General features: G+C 41.0%; 1 long non-coding RNA gene and 1 pseudogene across 1 annotated transcript; one reads left to right on the forward strand and one right to left on the reverse strand.

Moving 5' to 3' along the window:
• The window catches only part of LOC105897392, a 233822-nt pseudogene that overhangs the window by 148779 nt on the left and 62541 nt on the right, over nt 1-22502 (reverse strand).
• LOC122128702 lies at nt 21835-22095 on the forward strand. Its single transcript, XR_006151574.1, has 2 exons — nt 21835-21972; nt 22010-22095. It is a non-coding gene; the product is annotated as an uncharacterized LOC122128702 (long non-coding RNA).

Here is a 22502-nt window from a genome sequence, read left to right on the forward strand (position 1 = left end):
GCCTCGTGGCAATGTAAAATTAACTGGAGGCAGTGTCTCAGGCCTTGATTAGAAAATGGCAACTGTTACCGTTACAGGGCCTCAGGACAGTGGTGGTGAGGTGAGGTGTAAGAACATAGTCCAAGTCTGTGTTAGGTGTGAGCATTGGTTTATAGCCCCTCATTGGGAGAAACAATGGGGTATGTCATAGCTAACCAAAACCCCATTGATGTGTGAGTTTGTGAGTGCTGATAACAGTGGATGCCCCCCAAACTGTCATTAGTTGTCAGGCGCTCAAGCACACCTATGTCTTGGCGGCCTGTGAGATGTCATTCTTGCATTCTATTAAAGCAAACTTTAACATGATATACACATAACCCACATGGTCTAATGGTAATGATACCGGGTTATTCAATCTGGTGATCTGGGTTTGATTCCTAGTGGGGGCAATATATTGTATATATATGAGTCTAGAAGACTTAGTTTTGTTTAACATAAATGCTAAGGCTTGCCCCATAAGACAAAGAAAAAGTCCTCCCATTAGTTGATGGTTGAAAATGGACAAAACATTTTGAAAAATAAATTATTTTGTTCTAAATTCTGAACAAAAGCCTTAAAATCTTAGTTGAGAAAACGACAGGCTAAATCAATTAGATGCCACTATAACATTACTAGAATTGAATACAGAATTGAAATACCTCGAGAACAAAAAATCAGGTGGCGTAGATGGAGGGTACAATCAAATGCTGAAACACAGCACACCTAAATTAAGAGAGGCAATCTTGAAATTATTCAATTTAACCCTGTCTTCAGGGCCCTTTCCAGAACAATGGAAAGGTGAGCCACGTCACACCAATTCATAAAAAAAGGTGACAAACTTAATCCTGACAACTAAAGAGGCATCACACAAGGCCGCAATTTAGGGAAATTATTTTGTGGCATGCTGAACAACAGAATAAGACAATTTATCCAGAGAAACAACAACAAATTCAATAACTCATATTGCAGCATGAAACAATACAAATCCTTTGTAATCAGTCAATGGAATGTCCAGGAGTTAAGATCATCAGCCTTTGGACTAAAAAGTAACAACTCTGACTTATTTGATGAGTTCAAGGGGAGGGGGAGGGGGAGAGAGGAAGACTTACCAACTGGCTGCCCGCCAGGCTATGGGGGAGCAAGAAAGCTCCCTGGAGTGACACAGGTAAGGACCTCAGGGGTGGAATCCTTATCTGGTTAAAAGCTAAATATACAAACTCTATTGAACTTGTTAGACCAGGTGAAAATTATGTATGGCTTAAGTTAAAAAAGCCAATACCCAAAACATATTCCTATAGACAATCTACATCCCTCCAATTGAATCCCCCTACTTTAAGGATCAAACCTTTACAGATCTAGAGGGAGCCATCACCCACTTACAAACCAGGGAAATATCCTAATTGTAGGTGATCTAAATGCACACACAGCTGAAGAAGAACACAATTCTAGTACAAATGGAGACAAATGCATGAATAAAAAAACTAACATCAGTCTTACTCTTCCATTAAGGAATAACTATGATAAAATAACAAATAGAAATGGGGAAGAACTACTGCAGCTCTGTTGGTCCCACTGTCGGTACATAGTCAATGGTCGCCTAAGAAGGGACTCCTTTGGCCGCTACACCTACAGCTCCTCTTTGGGCAGTAGCACAGCAGATTACGCAATAACATATTTGGACCCTTTCTCTCTCAGAGCATTCACAGTCAAGCAACAAACCCCTTTTTCAGACCATAACCAGATCAGAATGTACCTAAAAAGACTCCACTCTTACCAACCATGCCCTAACCCCCCAGTAATTTATATAACATAACAACTCAATAAAGAGGGGCGCAAAGCAGAATACCTGAATATCGGGAAGCAATGAGCAGCCATGAAATTCAAGAACATTTAAATTTGTTCATGCCCCTATTCATATCTCAGCAGTAAAGAAGGAGTAAACATAGCCATAAAGCACATCTTGTGGCACACCAATCAAACTTACCTTTCCAAAAACCAAACTTACCCCCTAAAAAAAAAGGAATGCAAGAAAAATGGTTTGACTCTGGAAAAACTCAGACAATTATCCACCCAAAAACACAGGCCTCCAGACAAGCAGAACCTACGTACTCAGTATGGAGACACACTCAAACAACATAAACAGACACTGAGAACTAAGCAAGAGCACCACCTCAAAAAAACAAGTCAAACTAATTGAAGATTCAATAAATTCAAACAGCTTCTGGGACCACTGGAAGACCTCAAACAAAATAATAATAATAATCTAGTGATTCAAGATGGAGATATATACTGTATATTAAACACTTCAAAGATCCATATCAAGAAACCTGCAACACATCAAGCTGGCAAAGAGACAGTACAGAGAGAAAGTGGAGTCTTATTACACAGGATCCAACACCAGAGACATGTGGAGTGGGTTGAAGACTATCACTGATTATAAAGGAAAGAGCCATCAAGCAGAGGTCTCTGTTTCTCTGCAGAAGAGCTGAACACCTTTTATGCTTGATTTGAGTCTCACACCAGGTCAGAGGTACTGCTGGAGCAAGACAGCTGCCCTCTCCAGGTATCTGTGACTGATGTGTGCAAGTCATTCAGGAGAGTGAATGTGCATAAAGCTCCAGGACCTGACAACATCCCTGGCCGTGTTCTCAAGGCCTGTGCTCCTGAACTGGCAGAGGTGTTCAGTGACATCTTTAACCTCTCCCTGTCCCAGTCTGTCGTCCCCAATAGCTTCAAGAGGGCCACCATCATCCCAGTCCCTAAGAAACCATCAGTGAGCTGTCTCAATGATTACCGCCCTGTCGCACTCACCTCTGTTGTGATGAAATGCTTTGAGAGGTTAGTCAAAGACCACATTACATCCTGCCTGTCACCTGCATTAGACCCACTCCAGTTTGCATATAGGCCGAACAGGTCTACAGATGATGCTGTAGCTTTGGCCTTGAACACTGCTCTCTCTCACCTGGATCAGAACAACACGTACGTGCGGATGCTCTTCATCGACTTCAGCTCCGCCTTCAACACCATAGTACCATCCAGGCACATCATGAAACTACAGGACCTGAACATCAGTCCCTCCATGAGCAGCTGGATATTGAACTTCCTGACAGACAGGCCACAGGCAGTACGGCTAGGTAACATCACCTCAACCAGTCTAACACTCAGCACTGGTGCCCCACAGGGTTGTGTGTTAAGCCCACTGTTGTACTCCCTGTTCACCTATGATTGTGCAACCACTAACAGCTCCAACACCATCATTAAGTTTGCTGATGACACCACCATTATCGGCTGCATCAAGAATGGTGATGAGTCTGCCTACAGAGCAGAGGTGGCAACAATGACATCCTGGTGTCAGGATAACAGCCTGCTGCTTAATGTAGCAAAAACGAAGGAGTTGATAGTGGACTACAGGCGGCTGCAGGGAGAATATGCACCCATTCACATCGGGGGCACAGCTGTGGAGAGAGTCAAAAGTTTCAGATTTCTTGGTATCAATATCAGCGAGGATCTGAGCTGGACACACCATATTGGTGTGGTTACAAGGACAGCGAAACAGAGGCTCTTTTTTCTGCGGCGACTGCGGAAATTTGGCATGGACTGCACTGTACTGGCCAATTTTTACCGCTGCACCATTGAGAGCATACTGACTGGTGGAATTACAACATGGTTTGGCAACAGCACTGCCCAGGACAGGAAGACACTACAAAGAGTGGTCAAATCTGCACAGCGTATTACAAGGACTGCATTGCCATCCATTCAGGACCTTTACAGCCAGTGCTGCAGGAGGAAGGCCAAGCGGATCATTTCTGACCCTAGTCATCCCTGCCACAGTCTTTTCTCCCTCCTGCCTTCTGGAAGGCGACACAAGAGTATAAGGTCCCGTACCAGCAGATACAGGGATAGTTTTTACCCACATGCCATCAGGATGCTGAACTGTCCTTGAAATATCTTTTTGCACTACAATTTTTTTTCTCTTTTTCCTACCCTTTTTCTCCATTCTCCAGTATTTAATTTATTTATTCTCTAAGTTGAACGGACATTGAGCACAAAGAATTTCATTACTGATAAATGCTGTTCATGAGTATATGATAATAAACTTGAACTTGAACACACCAAAACAAGACCAAATACAGGACAAATTGAACCCATTAGAAACAGTCATTAAGGACTACCAAAACCCATTAGATTACGAAATTACAGAAAAGAATTAGGCCAAAAACTGAAAAGCTAAAAATCTAGAAAAGACTGTGCCCCTGCCGGCATCCTAAATGAGATGCTTAAACATGCAGACTATAAATAACAGTAAAATCAGCCATTCTAAAACTTTTCAATTTAGTGTTTAGAACCAACCTCTTTCCTGAAGTATGGAATGAAGGACTGATAACCCCCATGTCTAAAAGTTGAGACAAGACAGATCCACAAAATTACAGGGGGATCTGTATAAATTCATGTGTAGGAACAGTCTTATGTAGCATCCTAAATTCACGAATCATAGACTTCATCACAGAACATCACACAACACTAAATTTAGAACTACACATCATAGCTTCACATTAAACACACTAATTGACAATTAAGGGCACAAAAATAATGCAAAGATTTAGGCCTGTTTTGTGGATTGTCAAAAAGCCTTTGATTCAGGGTGGCACAACGGCCTTCTCCTAAAATTACTTGAAAGTGGTATCGGAGGGAAAACATACGATTTGATGAATTCAATGTACACTAACGGGAGGTGCTCAATTAAAGTTGGAACAAAGAAAATAGAATCTTCCTTTCAGAGACGTGGAGTAAGACAGGGCTGTAAACTTGCACCTGGCCTCTCACTAAATGACTCAGAAATAAAATGTCTTCTCTTTTGCAGACGACTTGGTTTTGCTGTCCCCAACTTTTCAGAAAAATCCAGAGGTCAGGGCAAGAAATTCACCAGTGGTACATACACACGCACACAAACACACACATAATTGAACACACTAAAAAATATTAAAATGGAAGGGGCAGAGTCTGCAGATGGCCTGGCAGGTGTTGGAATAATCATTGAAGGTGTTGAAGTGCTCCATGATCTTGACAACAGTGCAAATGTACTCGCCATTTGTCTGGCCTCATGTTCTCACTGGACTTGAGCTATCCAACAAACCTGAAGTACACATTTGTGGTTCCTCAAAAACTTTTGATGGAACTAGATGGCAACAAACTCTCAACAAAGGTCCAAGTGCTAAAGAACAAACCATATGAAGGAACATTTTAGACAAGTGCAGCACACAGGGAACTTGGAGGCCCGATTCCAGCCCAAATCATCTGACAGAAAACTGATTTTTGTATCTGCAAGTTGAACTGTTAGTGAAGACTAGATCAGATGTACTAAATGTTTAACAGAGTTTAAAATGTTAACAACAGGAAGAGAGAATAACAAAAACTCGAAAAACACAAATGAGAAGTTTGAATGTATGTCAGTGGCAGAATAGGAGGCTAACAGTGTGAAATGGAGAGCCGAATATTGAGACTTGTAGCAAGGGGGCTGAGAGACATTTTGGTCACAACACCATAAATACGATTTCTAAGACTAGTTTTTTTCTTTGTGTATTCATTTTAGAAAACGCTATGCAATGATTTTTGTTCCCCCTATAATGCTGTAGGGGCAGGGAGGAGAATATTATTTTGTAGTATTTTAACTTGAAATTTGTTCACCCTATTCATGTAGATGGGGTCATCTAAACGAAAAATCTGTATGGTTTGTACAGTGTTCAGTAATTGTAAGGCTCAAAATATTCCAATCAGACATAGAACCAATCGCAATATATGGCAGCAAACTTTTAGGTCCTCTGATGTACACAGGATTCGAAAATGGGACAACAACCAGTTAGTGTATCTCGTTAAGTGTGTGTGTGTGTGTGTGTGTGTTTGTGTGTGTGCACGCTTGTTTGTAAGTCTGTGTGTGTGTTTGTGTGAGTGCGCGCGTATGTGCGAGTGTGTAAGAGTGCGTGTAAGTGGGTGTTTTAGTGTGTGTGTTTGTAAGTATGTGTGTGTGTGTAGGATAGCCGGCCTCGTGGCAATGTAAAATGAACTGGAGGCAGTGTCTCAGGCGTTAATTATAAAATGGCAACTGTTTATTGTCCAGTGGTAGTCGGCAAAACACGCCAGGATGGAGAAAACAAAACGCAAAGAAACAAAAACTCCAAACAATAATACTCAATAACTCCAAACAATAATACTCAATAACTAAATCCAAGAACTAATTCAGCGGCAAACTCGTGAAGTCACTCTCCAAAATCGTGAGTCAAACTTCACCCTGCCGCTCTCCAATCTAACAATTTACCTGACGTCAAAAAGGGAGGGAAGTTGTTCCCCTCTCACTCATTGCTCTCACGATCTGTTCTGCGCGGGTTTTTTTTTACCTTGGCCTAAACCAATACACACATCGCAATAATCAATCATTAGCACTTCACATAGTCATCCTAAATATCACTCCATAGCTTCTCTAGAGCAATACCCACAGGTTTACCCAAAGACAATAATTTAATATAATTTCTTTATACCCTAGCTAATTACCAATGATCAGACACTATCACAACCCCTTTTATCACACCCACTTGGCATGTCCCGTCTGACGTTCCGTACCCACAGTTCAACGTCCTGCAGACAGACGTCCACACGCCACCGTACAGCTCCGTACACCGCCTGCCACGCGATGACCGGCAGGCTCTTTAGTCACAGTATGTATGATGTGTGGGATGCCGTCCTGCTCGCGCAGAAATCCGCTAGTGGTGTTTCTGTGAGTTCTGTGTGAATAAACGGTGTGCTCGTACCCCGCGCTGTCAGGTGTGTTTATTTGTAACTCGGAATGGATTATTGTTGTGGTAACGGTTAGCCGCACCGTTATATTTCCCCCCTCCTCTACAGACGACGGCTGTCGTCCCAGGGAAGAACACGGCCCTTCGTGTCTAGCCGAACAGACTGGAACACTTCCACCAATCTGGCCTCGAAGTTGATGGAGATTGGGATTTTTCGTCTTCCATCGCTGGTCCAGGGACTGCACCACTTTATCCGATCTTAGATGGCGTTGCTCTAGTTCCTGTAGCCGTGTCATCAGCGTCGTCAACTCTCCCACTGCCCCTTCTGCTGGGTTTGTGGATGCCGAGGCCTCACCTTCATCCACTGGCTTTGAGCTGGTGCCCACCTGCTCCTCTGGCTGTGGACGGGCATCGCCGTCTTTAGTTGTCTGAGTCTCGGTCGCATCTTCGACACTGCCCCCGGTTGAGGCTCCAGTTACTTCTGACACCAAATGTAGAATGGCCGGCCTCGTGGCAATGTAAAATGAACTGGAGGCAGTGTCTCAGGCGTTGATTAGAAAATGGCAACTGTTTATTGTCCAGTGGTAGCCGGCAAAACACGCCAGAATGGAGAAAACTAAACGCAAAGAAACAAAAACTCCAAACAATAATACTCAATAACTCCAAACAATAATGCTCAATAACTCCAAATAATAATACTCAATAACTAAATCCAAGAACTAATTCAGTGGCAAACTCGTAAAGTCACTCTCCAAAATCGTGAGTCAAACTTCACCCTGCCGCTCTCCAATCTAACAATTTACCTGACGTCAAAAGGGGTGGGAAGTTGTTCCCCTCTCACTCATTGCTCTCAAGATCTGTTCTGCGCATTTTTTTTTTTACCACGGCCTGAACCAATACACACATCGCAATAATCAATCATTAGCACTTCACATAGTCATCCTAAATATCACTCCATAGCATCTCTAAAGCAATACCCACAGGTTTACCCAAAGACAATAATTTAATATAATTTCTTTATACCCTAACTAATTACCAATGATCAGACACCATCACAACCCCTTTTATTGTTTCTGTGAGTTCTGTGTGAATAAACGGTGTGCTCGTACCCCGCGCTGTCCAGTGTGTTTATTTGTACCTCGTAATGGATTACCATTGTGGTAACGGGCAGCCGCACCGTTACAGTGTGTAAGTGTGTTTGTGTGAGTAAGTATATCTCGGTAAGTATGTGTGTGTGTGTGTGTGTGTGTGAGTGAGTCAGTTTGTGTGTGTGTGTGTAATAAAGATGGAAAAGGAGAGCGGTAAGAAGTTTACTGCTGAATTAATATTATGCCTTTTAATGATAGCAAATCAGTGTTTGGTCTTATGATACTCACTGTAATTTCTCCAGTTTACAGTTGGGATCCTTCAGAAGAGAAGAAAGATGCTTCACTCCTGAGTCTCCTGCTTCATTCCCACTCAGCCACAGCTTTCTCATGTGTGAGGGGTTTGATCTCACTGCTGATGCAAGAGATCTGAAGCCTTCTTCTGTAATACTGCAGTTTGGCAGGCTGAGGAGAGAAAAGGAAAATATGATTATTTAAAATCAATTCAGAGTATTTATGTGGAGTTGGGTGCAATTTAAATATATAAATATAAATATAAATGCATTTTTGTTGTTCCTCTTGATTCATTTATTTGGATCCATTATTTGCACTTGACCAATGTGCTTTGCACTCACACCTCTTGATGCCATGTCAGCTGGGTTAAGTTTGGTTCCAATTAACCTCCATTTTGATACATCTGTGTTGTCCCTTATGAGAGAGATTCTATTTGCCACAAAAGTGTGAAATCTTGTTTGCTCATTTGTTTGCTCTGTCCTCCTTTGGAATTTGTGCCTGAACAGATCATCCATTTGGTCAGACAAAATCCTCCCTTTTGACACAGAGATGTAAGCTCCTTGACTGCATCCTGTTCAGATGAGAGGGACTTCAAGCAGTCATCAACATTGAAATTGTTCTCAATAGTTCTTATTACCTTCGGATGAAATGCGCTCTTGTTGTCTCTAGCTGTCTGTCTTAGTGCAAAGTTTGCACAACTTGGAGATGATTCTGCTCCAAAAAGGTGCACCAACATGCGATGCTCAACTGGAGGTATACCAACATCACCATTAGGCCACCACAGAAATAGACATCTGATTTGGCACTCTAACTTGATGAAACATTGCCTGAATATCTGTCATCATTGCTCTTCTCGAAATCTTGTAAAAACACCAAAGAGAGAGCTTGTCAAATCTGGACCTTGCAAAAGTGTACCACAAATAAGTTGCACCCCAATGGAAAACAACCCTTATGGTACCTTTCTTGAGGTGGTGCACACCATGATGTAGGACGTACCAGACTTTGCCATCAGATCTTTTCAGCTCGTCCTGTGGCACCACCTCTCAGAGTTTTCTGCTCTAGTCATGAATCTGTTGTCCTCAAAGGACATTTACATTTTGTCTTCTGAGCTTTCACTAAAGTCATGGTCATACTGCTGCAACAACAGCTCCTCCAGGTTTGCAACAGAAACTCTGTTTGCCGTGACTTTAGGACAGCTATCCATGCAACATCCATTTAGAGGACCGTTGGCAGCCCAGCCCAATTTGGTTTTAATTGCGTATGGTCCATCTCCTTGGCTGTTGACCCCTTCCCACGGGTTCTAAAGCCTTTGGAACATTGCTGCTAATCAACAACTCCAGATTAGCTTTGATTGTAAGAATGTTGGTTCCATGGCAATGTTCCGAAGGCCCATTATTCCGACAGCCCGCTGTTCCGAAATTGTGAGCACATTAACGTGAACCACTATAGCCGACATGCACATCCCAATGAATCACACAATCATAAACATATAAATGCATTTATTTCACAAGCATGAACTTTAATTCATAATACTATTATACACACATGGCATTTGCACTGCAAAAATACTTTTATGATTGCCAACGCATGCATGCTTTGTCAGTGCTTGACAAGATCTGCATAATGTCCTGCGACAATCTGCCGGTGATTTCCTTCGCATGAGTGGTAGCCTACCCTATATTCAAAATCAGAGTAGGCTAAGTTAACAAATATTGCCTAGGAAAAGTTATAGGCTATGCGTGATAGCCCGTGGAGCGTCTCAGCTGCGCAAACTAAATGCTGTGTGTGTTTTGTGCCACTTAAAATATTTCTAAATTTCGCCAGGAGGACTATTTTTCGGAATATTGAGATTTCGGAATATCGGGCTTTCGGAACACTGGGCCGTCCCCAGAATGTTCACCTCCCTAAGGAAAGGAAATCTAGAGATATCATCATTGGTGGGAATACTACTTGTGTCTACTGGCATGCTTTCCTGAGTGTACACCTTTGGTAATGCAATAAAGTTGTTCTCATCTACAGCAGAGATCTCTAGCCCTGTGATGATGTCTGAGCTAACAGGCTTCTTTGGGGAAATAGGTTGGTGCTAGATATTGGCCAACTGTCACTTAGGAAAAACTCTGGATTCATTGCATATAGGAAGCACCTTTTACTTGTTCAAGAGACTTAACTAGACTCCTATAGAGAATAACAAAGGATAGGAAACAGAACAAGCTACTGCCCAATTAGGCAAGTTTACATTTGGGTTCCTCCAAAAGAGAAGAATGCAGCTAATATATGTTGATTGAAGAGAAAGTAACAGCATCCACTAACCTCAGTTTCTGCAGTCTGCAGTGGGAATCCTCCAGTAAAGCACACAGCTGAGTCACTCCCAAGGCTTCTGGCATGAGCCCACTCAGATCCAGCTCAGTCATGAGTAAGGGGTTTGAACCCACAGCTGAAGCCACAGCAGCACAGGCTTCCTCAGCAGCACTTCCTTTCAGGAACCTGTTCAAATAGAGACAATAAAGATGTCTGTTGTCTGACACAAAACATCATCACTGATGCTTAAATAAAAAAAAACACACAAAAACATTACAACTTCTACCTAGGCAGTCTCTTACAAAAATAAAAAAAGCAAACTGAGCAGTCACATATGTGCTTTTCTCATGGGAAAGGAAGCAATATTGATTCAATAAGTCTGCTTGCTTGGTTCAGCAGCTTTAAATCTTACAGGCTCAGTTTTCATTGCAACAGCTGAGCTCATCCTTTCACTTTCAATATAATGTTCTTCTATGGTCAACAGCTTGATATAATATGAGGTGTGGCTATTAAATAAAGAGACTAATGGTTTAAGTAAATTGCGATGAAAAAGACTAATTCGTATATACTCGTAATTATCTTTTTTATTTCTTTGAAACTCTTTGAAAACAAGCAAAACAGCTTATTCATTTTCTTGGTCTTGATATAGATTTACCTGAGATTTTTCAGTTTACAATGCGGGTCCTCCTTTCGGTCTAAAAGCATTTTGACTCCTGATTTTCCTGGATCGTTTCCTCTGAGATCCAGCTCTCTGAGATGATTGGGATTTAACCTCAAGGCTGAAGCCAGACTAGCATAGCCCTCCTCTGTGATACTGCAGTCTGAGAGTCTACAGTGATAATATAGTCATAATTCAGTCAAGGCAAACACAACAAGACATTTGCAGTATATTTAATGTCAGGAACATTGGATGACAGAGCATTTGAAAGGTTGAAAATAATGCACACTGAGGTGGTGTTACTGCTCAAAATGCAGTTATAAATGCATGGTGCTATGGTCAAGGTCTTATTGTTAATTAACTGAATTCAATGATTTTGGTTTTAGTAACAACCCACGTCAGGATTAAACAGGAGTCATCTAGTCATCCAGATTTTCCATTATATTGTGTGTGTCTGTGTTTTCAAGTTTGTATCTAAGAGCGTGTGTATTTGTGTTTGCATCTCTGTGTGTTTGTTTGTATGTATGTGTGTGTGTGTGTGTTTCACTATGAGTCTGTGTGTGTGTGTGCGTTTGTAAGTGTGTTTGTATGAGTTTGTGTGTGTGTGTGTGTGAGTTTGTGTGTGTGCGCGCACTTGTTTGTAAGTCTTTGTGTGTGTGTTTGTGTGTGTGAGTGCGCGTGTGTATGTGTGAGTGCGCGTGTGTGTGTGTGAGTGTGTGCTTGAGTGTGGAAGTGTGTGTGTAAGGGGGTGTTTTAGTGTGTGTTTGTGTGTGTGTGTATTTGTAAGTATGTGTGTGTGTAAGTGTGTTTGTGTGAGTAAGTGTATCTGTGTAAGTGTGTGTGTGTGTGTGTGTGTGTGTAAGTGTATGTGTGTGTGAGTTTGTGTACAGTGCCCTGCATAAGTGTTCACCCCCTTGGATGTTTTAACCTTTTATTGCTTTTATAAATCAATCATGAAATAAAAAAAAACTAAAAACAAAAGGGCCCTCTTTAATGTCAAAGTGAAAACAGATTTCTACACATTAATGTCAATTGAATAAAAATATGTAATGTAAAATAAGTGACTGCATAAGTATTCACCCCCTTTAAAGTGACTGACCTAATTCAACAGAGGTCCAGCCAATTGGTGCTAGTAGTCTCACAATTAATGAAATTGGGATCAGTGTGCAGTGAATGTATCTTAGGTGATTGTAGTATAACGACACCTTTGTCTTGAAGGTCCATTCATTGGTCAGTATTCAGTAATCAGTATTCCTGGCTACCGTTACACCATGAAGACAAAAGAACACTCCAAGCAACTCAGGGAAAAGGTTATTGAGAAGTATTAGTCAAGGGAAGGGTACAAAAAATGTCCAAGGCACTAAACATCCCCTGGAATTCTGTTAAATCCATCATGAAGAAATGGTAGGAATATGGCACATGTGTAAATCTGCCTAGAGCAGCCCGTCCTCACAAACTGACTGACCGTGCAAGAAGGAGACTAGTGAGAGAGGCCACCAAGACACCTATGACTGCTCTGAATGTTCAGCAGCTGAGATGGGAGAGACGTTGCATACAACAACTGTTGCCCGGGTTCTTCACCAATCAAAGCTTTATGGAAGAGAGCCACTGTTGAAGAAAACTAAATAGAAGCATATTAAATATCGACTACACTTCGCCAAAAGTCATGAGGGAGACTCCATGGTCAAGTGGAAGAAATGTATGTGGTCTGATGAGACCAAAGTGGAGCTTTTTGCCCATCAGACAAGACGCTATGTTTTGCGGACACCAAACACTGCATATCACCACAAACGCACCATCCCCACTGTGAAGCATGGTGGTGGCAGCATCATGCTGTGGGGATGCTTCTCGGCAGCCGGCCCTGGAAGGCTTTTAAAGATATAGGGTAAAATGAATGCAGCAAAATATGGGGGAGTCCTGGAGGACAATTTAATTCTGTCTGCAAGAGAACTACGGCTTGGGAGAAGATTTATTTTCCAGCAAGACAATGACCTGAAGCACACAGCAAAAGCTACACTGAAATGGTGTAAAGACAACAAGGTGAATGTTCTGGAGTGGCTGAGTCAAAGTCCAGACCTAACTCCAATAGAGAATTTGTGGCTGGACTTGAAAAGGGCTGTTCACGCCCGATCCCCGCGCAACCTGACAGAGCTTGAGCAGTTTTGCAAAGAAGAATGGAGTAAAGTTGCAGTGTCCAGATGTGCAAGTCTGATTGAGACTTATCCACACAGACTCAGTGCTGTGATTTCAGCCAAATGTGCATCTACTAAATACTGATTTGAAAGGGGGTGAATACTTCTGCAATCACTTATTTTACATTACATATTTTTATTTAATTGACATTACTGTGTAGAAATCTGTTTTCATTTTGACATGAAAGAGGGCTTTTTTGTAATTTGTTTTGTCAAAAAAGCCAACTTATATTGACCATGATTGATTTATAAAAGCAATAAAAGGGTAAAACATCCAAGGGGGTGAATACTTATGCAAGGCACTGTATGTGTGTGTGTGTTTGTAAGTGTGTGTGTGCACGCTTGTTTCTAAGTCTGTGTGTGTGTTTGTGTGAGTGTGCGCGTGTGTGCGAGTGTGTAAGTGTGTGTGTGTAAGTGGGCGTTTTAGTGTGTGTGTTTGTAAGTATGTGTGTGTGTAATTGTGTTTGTGTGAGTAAGTGTATCTCGGTAACTGTGTGTGTTTGTGCATCTGTGAGTGAGTCAGTGTGTGTGTGTAAGTGTGTGTGTAATAAAGATGGAAAAGGAGAGCGGTAAGAAGTTTACTGCTGAATTAATATTATGCCTTTTAATGATAGCAAATCAGTGTTTGGTCTTATGATACTCACTGTAATTTCTCCAGTTTACAGTTGGGATCCTTCAGAAGAGAAGAAAGATGCTTCACTCCTGAGTCTCCTGCTTTATTCCCATTCAGCAACAGCTCTCTCATGTGTGAGGGGTTTGATCTCACTGCTGATACAAGAGAACTGGAGCCCTCTTCTGTAAAACTGCAGTTTGACAGGCTGTAGAGAGAAAAGGATTTAAAAAAATATTTTTCCTTTGAGTCAAAAAAAAGTGAAAAGGAATGTAAAAAAAAAAAAACACATATATATTGTGTGTGTATTTGTGTTTGCATCTCTGTGTTTTTGTAAGTGTGTATGTTGTTTACTGTGTGTCTGTCTGTGTGCTCAGGTGCTTTAGTGTGTGTGTGTGTGGGTGTGTTTGTAAGTATGTGTGTGTGTGTAAGTGTGTGTGTGTTTGTGTGTGTGTGTGTGTGTGTGAGTGTGTAAGCGTGTGTGTGTGTTGTTTGTTTGTAAGTGTGTTTGTGTGTTTGTGTGTGTGTTTGTAAGTATTTGAGTGTGTGCGCACTTGTTTGTAAGTCTGTGTGTGTGCGTGTGTGTGAGTGCGCGCGTGTGTGTGAGTAAGCACGCGTGTGTGTGTGAGTGGGTGTGTAAGCGTGCGTGTGTGTTGTTTGTTTGTAAGTGTGTTTGTGTGAGTTTGTGTGTTTGTGTGTGTGTTTGAGTGTATTTGAGTGTGTGCACACTTGTTTGTAAGTCTGTGTGTGTGTGTGTGTGTGCTTGTTTGTAAGAGTGTGTGTATTTGTGTTTGCATCTCTCTGTGTGTGAGTTTGTTTATATGTATGTGTGTGTGTGTGTGATTTTATGTGTTTCACTATGAGTCTGTGTGTGAGTGTGTGGGTGTTTTAGTGTGTGTGTGTGGGTGCGTTTGTAAGTGTGTGTGTGTAAGTGTGTGTGTGTATGTGCGTGTACGCGTGTGTGTGTGTGTGTGTGTGTGTGTGTGTGTGCGTGCACTTGTTTGTAAGAGTGTGTGTATTTATGTTTACATCTCTGTGTGTTTGTAAGTGTGTGAGTTTGTTTGTATGTATGTATGTGTTTGTGTGTGTGTGTGATTTTATGTGTTTTACTATGAGTCTGTGTGTGAGTGTGTGGGTGTTTTAGTGTGTGTGTGTGTGTCGGTGCGTTTGTAAGTATGTGTGTGCGTGTAAGTGTGTGTTTGTGTAAGTGTGTTTGTGTGAGTTTGTGTGTGTGTGTGTTTGTAAGTATGTGCGTGTGCGCGCACTTGTTTGTAAGTCTTTGTGTGTCTGTGTGTGTGAGTGCGCACGTGTGTTTGTGTGTGTGTGTGAGTGCGCGCATGAGTGTGGAAGTGTGTGTGTAAGTGGGTGTTTTAGTGTGTGTGTGTGTGTGTGTGTATTTGTAAGTATGTGTGTATTTGTAAGTATGTGTGTGTGTAAGTGTGTTTGTGTGATTAAGTGCATCTGTGTTAAAAAAAAACAAAAAAAAAAAAAACATATATATTGTGTGTGTTTTTAAGTTTGTATATATGAGTGTGTGTATTTGTGTTTGCATCTGTGTGTGTTTGTAAGTGTGTATGTTTGTTTGTATGTATGTGTGTGTTTGTGTGTGTGGGTGTTTTACTGTGTGTCTGTCTGTGTGTGCAGGTGCTTTAGTGTGTGTGTGTGGGTGTGTTTGTAAGTATGTGTGTGTGTGTAAGTGTGTGTCTGTCTGTGTGTGTGTGTGTAAGTATTTGAGTGTGTGCGCACTTGTTAGTAAGTCTGTGTGTGTGCGTGTGTGTGAGTGCACGAGCGTGTGTGTGTGAGTAAGCACGCGTGTGTGTGTGAGTGGGCGCGCTTGTGTGAGTGTGTAAGTGTGTTTGTGTAAGTGGGTGTTTTAGTGTGTTTTTGTGTGTATTTGTATGTGTGTGTGTAAGTGTGTTTGTGTGAGTAAGTGTATCTGTGTAAGTGTGTAAGTGTGTAAGTGTATATGTGTGTGAGTTTGTGTACGTGTATGTGTGTGTGTGTGTGTGTGTGTGTGTGTGTGTGTGTGTGTGTGTGTGTGTGTGTGTGTGTGTGTGTGCGCTTGTTTGTAAGACTGTGTGTATTTGTGTTTGCATCTCTCTGTGTTTGTAAGTGTGTGAGTTTGTTTGTATGTATGTGTGTGTGTGTGTGATTTTATGTGTTTCACTATGAGTCTGTGTGTGAGTGTGTGGGTGTTTTAGTGTGTGTGTGTGGGTGCGTTTGTAAGTATGTGTGTGTGTGTGTAAGTGTGTGCGCGTGTAAGTGTGTTTGTGTGAGTTTGTGTGTGTGTGTGTGTGTGTGTGTTTGTAAGTATGTGTGTTTGTGTGTTTTACTCTGTGTCTGTAAGTGTGTGTGCGGGTGTTTTAGTGTGTGTGTGTGCGTTTGTAAGTATGTGTGTGTGTTTGTGTGTGTATAAGCGTGTGTGTATAAGCGTGTGTGTGTGTGTATGTTTGTAAGCGTGTGTGTGTGTGTGTGTGTGTGTGAGAGTGAGTAAGTGAGTAAGTGTATGTGTGGGTGAGTGAGTATATGTGTGTAAGTGTGTGTGTAGTAACAATGAATAAGGAGAGTGATAAGTAGTTTACTGCTGAATTAATATTATCCCTTTACATGTGAAGAGGATGACAATTCACTATCACTGTCAAATTTACTGATAGCAAATCAGTGTTTGGTCTTATGATACTTACTTAAGTGACTTCAGTTTACAGTTGGGATCCTCCAGAAGAGAAGAAAGATGCTTCACTCCTGAGTCTCCTGCTTTATTCCCACTCAGCCACAGCAGTCTCATGTGTGAGGGGTTTGATCTCAGTGCTGATGCAAGAGAACTGAAGCCCTCTTCTGTAATACTGCAGTCTCCAAGGCTGAGGAGAGAAAAGGAAAACATTATTATTCAAAATAAATTCAGAGATTTCAGTGTCCTTTTTATCTTTAGTTTTGCAGATGCATTCACGGTCAGGACTAGGACTAGGCTCCAGTTGAGTAGGCTGAGGCTGAGCATGTTTGTGTGTGTGTGTAAATGTGTGTGGTAAAAACAGATTGCTTGTTTGTTCCTTTTGATCCAATGTTCCATACAAACCTTTTCACTTTAATCCATTTCATGTGGAGTTGGGTGCAATTGTCTGACACGTTTTGAAATTAAAATATAAATGCATTATTGTTGTTCCTATTGATTCATTTATTTGCAAACCAGAATAAACATTTACAAAAGTACATTTAAAGATAAAGATAAATGTTCCACAGGTGAAGTTTTGTTGTGTGAAATCGGGGGGTAGACTGTAACCGGCAGAATTACGGTCCTGTCTCTAAAAAAGTAAAGGTATTAGCCAATCAAACGTATCTTGTTTTCCGGTCAGGTGTCTGGTCTTAACCAATCAATACTTCCTGGAAACGGATTTTCTGGTCTTCCACCCATTGTCTACCGACAGCGCCACCATGTGTTCAACTTAATTAATCTGCTGTTGTGTTGAATGGTTGATGCCTGAACAATCGGGTGAGAACACCAACATATTATTGGTGCTGTTGTCAGGATAGTGCCAGTGTTGTCTTGGTGGCCCTCGTGAAGACAGTATTACTCTTTATGCACAATTGCACCCACAGTTATTTTAAGGTAAGGTACCATCATTATTCTGGTGCCCATTGGACCTACAGTAGAAATGCGATGATCCTTTGACAGAATCATTGGTTGCTTGGCCTCGTCAGGCATTGCTGACTTGTTCAATCTCCCCCTACTCGTAAAAACTCCATCCTGTAGCACTGGATCTTGTAGATGCTACTTTACCTATTCAAAGTCTTTCGATGAGAGGATGCTGTCTCTAATTTTGCCATGTCGTCTAAATATCAGTCTTTGGCAGAACACTATGATGGCCTTGAGACTGTGTCATTACTATATTTGATTTATTTTCTTGCCACTGAAGTGACAAGAGAATGTCCTTTAACTTCAAATACCATGCCACTACTCTGTTTAATTTGTGCCAACTAGAAAAGTGTTCTAATAGCTGGTTTGTTGGGTTTCCCCTTTCTTTTTCCTTTCCTTTGTCTTTGGTGCCAAAACTGAACACATTGGTGCTCCTTTTCACCTCTGGGTCATCCTGAGCGAGTGAGAGGGACTCCATGGGGTTTGAGGCCATTCCTCTTCTGTCCTCCACAGATACTTTGGTCCCTGGATCCATTCTTTGCACTTGACCAATGTGCTTGCACTCACACCTCTTGATGCCATGTTAGCTGGGTTCAGTTTGGTTCCAATGAACCTCCATTTTGATACATCTGTGTTGTCCCTTATGAGAGATATTCTATTTGCCACAAAAGTGTGACATTTTGTTTGCTCATTTGCTATATATTTCAATACAGATTGACTGTCAGTCCTAAAGGTTGACTGTTTGCGTGAGTAAGTGTGTCTGTGTAAGTGTGTAAGTGTGTAAGTGTATATGTGTGTGAGTTTGTGTATGTGTATGTGTGTGTGTGATTGTTAGTGTGTGTCTGTGTGTGTGTGTGTGTGTGTGTGTGTGCGCTTGTTTGTAAGAGTGTGTGTATGTGTATAAGGTAAGTGTATCTGTGTAAGTGTGTAAGTGTGTAAGTGTGTAAGTGTATATGTGTGTGAGTATGTGTATGTGTGTGTGTGATTGTAAGTGTGTGTCTGTGTGTGTGTGTGTGTGTGTGTGTGTGTGTGTGCGCGCTTGTTTGTAAGAGTGTGTGTATTTGTGTTTACATCTCTCTGTGTTTGTAAGTGAGTTTGTTTGTATGTATGTATGTGTGTGTGTGTGTGATTTTATGTGTTTCACTATGAGTCTGTGTGTGAGTGTGTGGGTGTTTTAGTGTGTGTGTGGGGGCGTTTGTAAGTGTGTGTGTGCGCGTGTAAGTGTGTGTGTGTGTGTGTATGTGTGCGTGTAAGTGTGTGTGTGTGTGTGTGTGTGTGTGTGTGTGTGTGCGCGCTTGTTTGTAAGAGTGGGTGTATTAGTGTTTGCATCTCTCTGTGTTTGTAAGTGTGTGAGTTTGTTTGTATGTATGTGTGTGTGTGTGTGATTTTATGTGTTTCACTTAGGTCTGGGCACGTTAACGCGTTATTATTGCGTTAACGCATCAATTAATTAACGCCGACAATAATTTTATTGCGCGTTAACGCAGGTTTTATTATTTATTTTATTATTGTAAAAGTCTGTTGCTCACAGGCTTTTATTTTGTAAAAGTCTGCTGCTGACTGCTGCGGAACCGGAAAAGAAAAGAATGAGCGGATAAACAAACATGGAGAAGGGCATTGCTGCCATAGTCATATATATATGTCTATGATTGCTGCGATGTGCCAACTTGCCGCCATCTTGGGAAGGTAAAGGCTGGACTGTAAACAAACGCAAGTGAACGGTGGAGCTGCTGTGGAGCTGGATAAAAAGCACTATAGCGTTAACATTTCTGAACCGATTTAATTGAGTCGTTTGTATATTCAAGGGTTTATGATCTACGTGGAGTACCAAACAAAGTTTGGTCTGCATGTTACTTAGAATCTCGATAGTTAGATAGCTAAAATCGCCATAAACATATAAACATACATGTGATATTTGCAAATCATTCAACGAAACCGACAGTGGAGGGAGGCTTCGGCAGACTACGTACAGCAGAGTAACTGCCAGCAGTGAAATGTATAGTGCTTCACCACACTCTAACATTAATGCCTTGGCAGTGGCAATAAGCTTTAGTTTTGTGTTTGTTTTGATAACATTGTTTAAGTTGAGAATTACACAAAGTATTTATTTGATTTAACTGCTACTATATAAAAATGCTGACGTTAAGTGTTTGCACAACAAATGTTATGGCACTTTAGTTCATATGGCAGTACATTTAAAATAACAGTGCCAAGTTCTAGGAATTGACAAACTGCACTGAAAGTGTTTTCTGGTTTCTCACTCAGGGACATTTGGTACTGAACATAGACTGGTTATGCTGCTACCTGATGAAAGTAAAATGTTTAAGCTGTTACCTCAGAAATTGCCTGTTTTAATGATATGATTGTGGCTCAGGATTTTTTTGCCAGTTTTTTTCTTTTTCATAACGAACAGGATAACATTAATGCCCTGGCAGTGGCAATGAGCTTTAATTTTGTATTTGCTTTGATAACATTGTTTAAGTTGAGATTTAAACTGAATATTTTATTTAACTGCTACTGTGCTACTAAAATGCTGATGTTAAAAGTGTTAAAAGGCTACACTGCAAAAACTGCTTTTCTAACCTAGGGTTATTATTCTTATATTAAGATGAAAAAATCTAGTTGGTCTTGTTTTTAGCAAAATTGGACTTACCTAGTGTTGTCTTGATAAGGTTATTTTTACCTATTTCAAGCAAATATTACTTGCGCTGCCTTGATAAGCACATTTGAACTTAATTTGAGTTCTTTGACACTAGATATGAGCACTTTATCTTAAAAGAATCCATTTCAAGTGTGGTAGTCTTATTTTAAGCAATAGTGTCAAGTTGAAAACGTCTCATTTCAAGCATAAATTCACTTGTTATTTTCTTATTGCATTAAAGGTCATAATTCAAGTTATTTTTAACTAGATATGAGTTTTAACAACCACTTAATTGCACCACGTAGTAAAAGTGACCTAAATCACTTAAAAAACACAGTCAAATATACTTGCGATACTTGTGGATTACCACTGATCACAAGATGCTCAGTCAGAAATGTTGTCATAAACCACAAGTTTTCCTCAAACTCGGTGGCAGGATCGAATTCACTCGAACGCACCCAACACATCTCAAATGTCACTTGAGCTGCATGCTAGTGATGTGAACTGAAGCAAGTACAAGAGCTGTGCCTTTCGACTTCAAAAGCTAAAGGTAAGTTAACATAATTTAACCTCTGCCTACTTTGGTAATTCGTCAGCGATATTGAAAACAAAAATGTTTGTAAAAGACCAAGACTTCTGGTTGAAGTTATTAACTTGTTAGCAAACAAAGCTAGCACACTTGACGTCAGCTAAGGCAGCTAACCTAGCACAATAATTCAATTGAAGCCATGTCGACTGAGCTAACGTCTCTCATATGTTTTAAACTAGTGCCAGGTAATACAATGTCAGAAAGTGTCCCTAGTAGTCTTGTCTGTAAAAAGTAAGCAAGTTCAGAAGATTCATTTAGTGTGAATGTTGGTGATATAATAGCTAGTAGCTGCAGTTAGCTCTTAGCTAACTAGCTACTCTATAGGTTAAGGATCCCCCACCCTGAGTGAAGCTTCGACTTGAAGTTGAAGATTTTTTTCTTTCTGAAAGAGTAACAACCCTTTTCTTTAAATTACAGATAGAGCAATTGGACAAGACAACACAGTCACTTCTTGAAGGTATGTCTATGATAGTACATATGATAGAAGATGGTTAGATAAAGCCAAAGATTGTGGCTAGACTGGCTATGCATGGTTTCCCTAGAAGTGAATAGTTAGTTAGCTGGCTGGCATGGAGTGGCAGTAAGAAATGTAATAACAAAAATAGTAATACAAACTTAAAGCTGTGTAAGGGATAATGTACAGTGAGGTGGTCATTATCGCGGCATAGCCGATATGCTACTACACTTTTCCTTGAATCTCAGCAAACTGGTGGTTGTCACTGGAGGGTTCTGTCATTTGTACAAGTGACCCATTACATTGACTTGCAGCTTACTCAGTGCTCTTATGTATCCATAGTTTCAGGGTCATCATAAATATTGCACATTAACTTATACCACTTTGTTTGCAGCTGCACAGGCCATTGCCTTGTTGGAGGCGCTCCCAAAAATGTTCCCTTACCCAACCGCCCCTCCAAGAAAAGTCGGCAAGTGAGGCACTGTACCATGTTCTTGAGGTGGGTTTTAGTGTCAGTACATAATGCTTTCATTTGTGAATTTCATGTGTGTGGTTTAACTTCATTCTGCCCCCCTCCCCCAATTCGTTGCTTTCAGCCATCTGTGGACCCCAATGTCTTCTTGCGTAACTGATGACCTTGCCAAGGGACATGCTTCTGGAATCCCTCATGATACTGATGGGATGCTACTATGTGTTCCAGTTAACATATTCCAAGTGTATTGCTAGGCTATTGTCCATAATACAAACAGAGGTACTCAAAGATTTTATTCACGAGAGTGACAAGACGACAACATATAAAAAGGTGCTTGCTGACTGTCAAGCATTCATCCAAACCTAGTCTGTCTCTCCCTCTCTCTTTGTCAACCTCCTACTGTATGTCACTCTTCTGTATGTCACTCCCCCCCCCCCCAACTCTTTCTCTATATGTCTGGAGGTCAGGACAGCACACAGTAACACAACGTCCAATGTATTTCCAGCTACATTTGTCAATGATTTGTTGACTGTTTGATAAATTCTGACTGTTTGATGTGTTGCTGAATTGTCATCGTTTATGTAGATGTCAATATACCTTATGTCTGACAGTTTACTTAAATCATTATGTGTAATATGTAATTAAGTACATTTAAGCATTCTGATGCTTATTATTGTTCACTACTCTCAAATGGCTGTTATTGGTTTTCTTCATTAACAGGCTAATAAAACAGTGATAAATAATGTGTTGTGTCACGTTTCCTGATTTTAAG

The sequence above is a fragment of the Clupea harengus genome, chromosome 23 (genome assembly GCF_900700415.2).
Source record: "Clupea harengus chromosome 23, Ch_v2.0.2, whole genome shotgun sequence".
In the NCBI taxonomy this organism is placed as follows: domain Eukaryota; kingdom Metazoa; phylum Chordata; class Actinopteri; order Clupeiformes; family Clupeidae; genus Clupea; species Clupea harengus.